The sequence below is a fragment of the Nicotiana tomentosiformis genome, unplaced genomic scaffold (assembly GCF_000390325.3).
Source record: "Nicotiana tomentosiformis unplaced genomic scaffold, ASM39032v3 Un00364, whole genome shotgun sequence".
Lineage (NCBI taxonomy): Eukaryota > Viridiplantae > Streptophyta > Magnoliopsida > Solanales > Solanaceae > Nicotiana > Nicotiana tomentosiformis.
Window position 1 is genome coordinate 13,156 of NW_027174923.1, and position 4,974 is coordinate 18,129.

The 4,974-nt window shown below is 40.3% G+C and overlaps 1 long non-coding RNA gene across 1 annotated transcript; it reads left to right on the forward strand.

The window, feature by feature from the left end:
- Positions 1–204: 204 nt before the first annotated feature.
- On the forward strand, positions 205–1,580 carry LOC138904103 (uncharacterized). Its single transcript, XR_011413340.1, has 2 exons — positions 205–653; positions 1,262–1,580. It is a non-coding gene; the product is annotated as an uncharacterized lncRNA (long non-coding RNA).
- The last annotated feature ends 3,394 nt before the right edge of the window (positions 1,581–4,974 follow it).

Below are 4,974 nucleotides of genomic sequence, written 5' to 3' on the forward strand. Positions count from 1 at the left end.
ATTGACTAGGCAAGTCTTGGAGTTAGGTGGAAAGATTAGGGAGTTTTGGTGGCTTAGTTATCAAATTATTGTAGTGGATAAGTAATTAAAATGTTTGGATAGGCTTGACATGATAAGCCTCCCAACGTGGCAGCCAAGGAAAGCCCAATAAATTACTTTAAGTCATAGAGCAAGATGGAACATTTGGGAAATTGGTGGATAAGTTAGGTGGGAACATCACCCCCACGTGGCAACAAGTGAAAATGACTCAAACATCCAAGTGGTGACTCTTTGGTTTATGGGATTAGGTGGCGTTTTAGGGGAAATTGTGGGCTGCCACATGGAATGAAGTTGGACAAGGGTGACACCAATGTGCACATGTGTCATAGCACTTGGTGTGCCTTGTTTACACGTGACAATGCAAGCCTTTAAGCCTTCATATTATACTTCTTTTGCAATTAAGATGTAGAAAGAAGGTTGAAATCTTTCCTTTTATTATTAGGGAGTCTCTTACTTTAGAAACATAGCAAAAACTTACATCCATGATACTCCATATGTCCAGCAACATGAAATACGCCATGATCATAAGAAGTGCTTAGTTCTTATTCAATGATTTAAAGGAGCAAAAATTGTTCTTGGAAAGCTCAAGTGAAAGTAGTTGATAATTTCATAAAGTAAGTATGTTAAGGCTATCCCTTCTTTCCTTTTGGCATGTTCCATATGATACAAACGAAACGAGCAAACGCACAACTTTCATAAATGACTCTATTCATAGATGTACTAGGTGTGCCTATGTTCTTGATTCCCCATGTGTCCTACTATCGTATCGTCTGTTCATGGGTCTCATGACATTTCAAGAGATCGTATTGACTTATTTCATTATGCATTGCATTCATTTATATATATGAATTTACCCATGACTAGATGGCGTTATATATACGTATATTATATGTATATGGGGTATGGAAAAAGGTTACGGCGTTATATACGCACCACCACCTAATCAGTTGGTATACGTTGATGATTTTGCCCACATAGGCTGAGATGATATGATGGGATACCCTCATAGGCATGATGATGTTATGTACACACCAACCTATGCATTATATGACATTTATATGCATATGTATGACATTATAAATCCATACTTACAGGTTGAGTCCTTTACTTCATGTTTCTTCCAAGTCCTTTATATACTGATTTACATGCTTTACATACTCAGTACATTATTCGTACTGACGTCATTTTATTGTGGATGCTGTATTCATAACTGCAAGAATAGATAATCCATTCGATCAGCCCTCATAGTAGACGAGGTTAGCATTCAGCGAAGGATCGGTAAGACTCCACCTCATTCGGAGTGCAGTCGAGTCTATAAGTCATCATGTCAGAGTTTTGTTACACACTTATGGGTAGGCCGGTACCCTATCCCATTTGATGTCGAATAATCTTAGAGGCTTTGTATACACAGGTTCATTATGTATAGTATGTAAGAGTCCTTGACGGCCCGTATGTATTCATGTTTTAAGAATGATTGTTCATTGATACAACGTTTTCCCACTTTTTTGTTATAAATTACGAGTTGTGGCCATGTTGGCCCATGATAGTTGCATAAGAAAAAAATGAGTTACAGAGTGGTTCGCTCGGGCCAGCACGGAACCGGGTGCTAGGCACACCTCCCCAAGATTGGTGCGTGAAAATTCTAACCTCCCAGACCCCATCTGTGAGATTTTACTGGGTTGTTGTTGTTGAAACAATTTCCCAAATATTCTCTTCAAATTCCATGGATTAGATGTTAAATCTCCTAAACAATAATGTTATGTAATAAAAAAGGATCAAAATCACTTACTCAATAGTTTGTATGATAATAACTATTCAAAATCGCCTTCCACCAAGCTCTTGACATTCTTGTCAACACCGAACCGCAACCTTGATCCTCAGCTTCTAATTTTCTATACCGTTCACTGCACCATACCACAGACTTGAAATCCTTAGGCACCGCACTTTAATTTTGTACCTGCTAGGATCATTGTTGAGAGTCACCCACTCTGACTTGTCCCCGAGTATAATCAAACTCCAACGCCCTACTAGCACATGAACACTCTCTCAAAGAAGCAACCGGCTGAATTACTCTCCTTATACATCACACCCACACGAAGCATAGACTCGGAGTCTTCCCAGAACCTGAACATGAACTGATAAGGCCAAAGATAGCACACATTCCTCAAATCCTTTGCTCAATTTACCTCTGATGTTTTCTTTCCTTAGTTGTAATAACCCACCAATACACCGATAACTAGAAAACCGCACAAGTTAACAACTACGCAATCCAATCATAGACGGTGGGGCTCTCCCACTTAGCTTGAAGCTACAATTACATAACCTTGGGACCTGCCAAGGTTCCTTCTTCCCCATTGACATCAGCTAAAAGTCCAACAACACATTCCAAACTCGAAGTCATGTTGCATCCAAATAAAATCCATGTTCCTAATCACTACCTATCACGATTCCCAAATTGCTCTAAGCTTCCCCCAAGGCGTATGGCTATCCTACCACAAAACCCATATGATACACTGCCACTCTCCCACTTTGGTCAAACCCTCTCTTTTAAGCAACTCCTCGACTTCAACTTTTCACACTTGACATCTTCACAATTCAACCACCGCAAGAAACCTCCCACATGGCCTTCCTCGTCCTTCGCTGCCCAAATGTTGCTCCAAACTCGAATCCATTTCTGTAATATCCGATCACTTGAGTCTCCACCAACTCTAAACCTCTTAGAAGATCATCATTCTCGAGCAATCAATACTAGAAGTACCAATTCGATCCTGAACCACAACACACTGCGACATCTGACAACCGCTTCCCCGACACCATTCACAATACTCTGCCCCAAAGGAGATTTGAAGAAGGCCATAACACCGGCAAACATAACATGTTCAATCGAGGATGACGACACCACATCTCGGATGGAGATTCCACCACACTTGAAAATACCATGTCTCGTTACTCCATCAATCCAACCTGAACATTCTTAGTCCCATTGCCTTTCCCTCTGCTTTAAATAAAACACCGAACCTCTGAATCACGCATTGAGAAAAACCTCTTTTCAATTCATTCACCGCCCCTACACGTAGACAAGTATCCTACCATTACTTTAATACTGTGCGATAACAACTCATGAACATCATAGCAATTGGTGCATAGCCCCAAAACTATCAGAAATACAACTACTCAGCTGAGATGGCAGAACATTCTTCCACAAGGCGACGACATTAGCCCAATCGAATACGCAGGGAGAAACATCCTGCTCTACATCAGTAGTGCCCTTAAAATTCCTTGATTCCAAATTTATAACAAGCGTTTCACGTCGCATAAGATTGAATATGAAGTGAATAAAGGCATAAGCATCAAAAGAATCAAATCGCATGATGAGGAATCAAGAAGGGAAGTGCCCCTAACAGTCTTGTAGCCTCTCGAAGATAAGTACAGACGTCTCCGTACCGACCCGCAAGACTCTACAAGACTCGCACATTACTCATGAGACCTAAGTGAACCTAGTGCTTTGATACCACGTTGTCACGACCCAAAATCCATTAAAGGTCATGATGGCACCGGACACTACTGTCAGGCAAGCCAAAAATAAATACTTAATTTGGTTCTCATTTTTTTTATATATTTTTAAAATCATATTTCCTTCAATTAAATTGTGAAAGATGATATTTACAGAGTAAATAATAATATTTTTTAAAAATTTCAATAAAGGACAACCCATAATCACCCCAAAACCCGGTGTCACAAGTGCATGAGCATCAACGAGGAATGTAAAATAAAATATTGCATCTGTCCGGAATACGAATTTGGGTAGGAGAAATATAAATACTCTGAAGGAGACTCTGCTGGCTGCGGGTCGTAATGTGGAATGCAGCTCACGTAAGTCCCCGCATGCATACACGCCTCTGCTCTCACAAGGCTACTACGCACATATGTACCTGCACAAAAATGTGCAGCAAGTGTAGCATGAGTACGTTATCAATGTGTATCTAGCCTAACCCCGGAGGGGTAGTATTGAGGGGTCTACATAGACACTTACTAGTGGTCCAATAACATCAGGTATAGTAAAGAGATAAGTAAATATGAGGCAAAATAAATAAATGAGGTAAAAAAGTATAAATCACGTTGTACAAATCCCCCCTCTCTACGAGGAACTCAAGCTCTCCATTAAAAATTCCCTTCTTAACCAGAGCATATATATAGATATAGTGGATCTCATCAGACAAATTATCATAACTCAAATCGGGAAAAACTCACAGATACACTAGCTTCTTGCCAAATATTACGCACAATTCCATGAGGATATGATATAGGAAATGTCGAGGCATACGGCCCGATCCAACATAAATATTTAAATTTTGCACTGCCGAGGGTCGAACGGCCCGAACCATAAATACATCTATTAAACTGCCGAGGAGAACGACCCGCTTATATGAGAGTGTGGTACATAATCCTGCCGAGTCGAACGGTCTGATCCGATAAGAGTGTGGTACATAAATACTATGACCCGATCCCATAAGAGTAAGAAGATTTGACGGGTCCTTGACCCGACTCACGAATAAACGTGTGAGTTGAAATTTCTTTAACAAACACCTTTCAATGAAATATATATACCACAGAAACATGCCATAAGGGGAGTAAAATTATTCGGAGACTAATCATGAACTCGTGAAGTCTCTACAATAGCAAGTCTAGTCTCAAGTAGAAATGTAAAATAGAGGAATTTAATAGGCAAGAGACTGCTCTGATAGTATAGCTATAGCATGATGTGAACCTAAGCCTACCCGGACAATAACAAGAATGTAGATACATACGGGCTCTCGTCACCTCACTCGTACGTAGCCCCCACAACAAGTAGCACACATTAACATACAACACCTAGGGGTAATTTCCCCCTCACAGAGTTAGACAGGAGACTTACCTCACTCCGAAATTCCATAA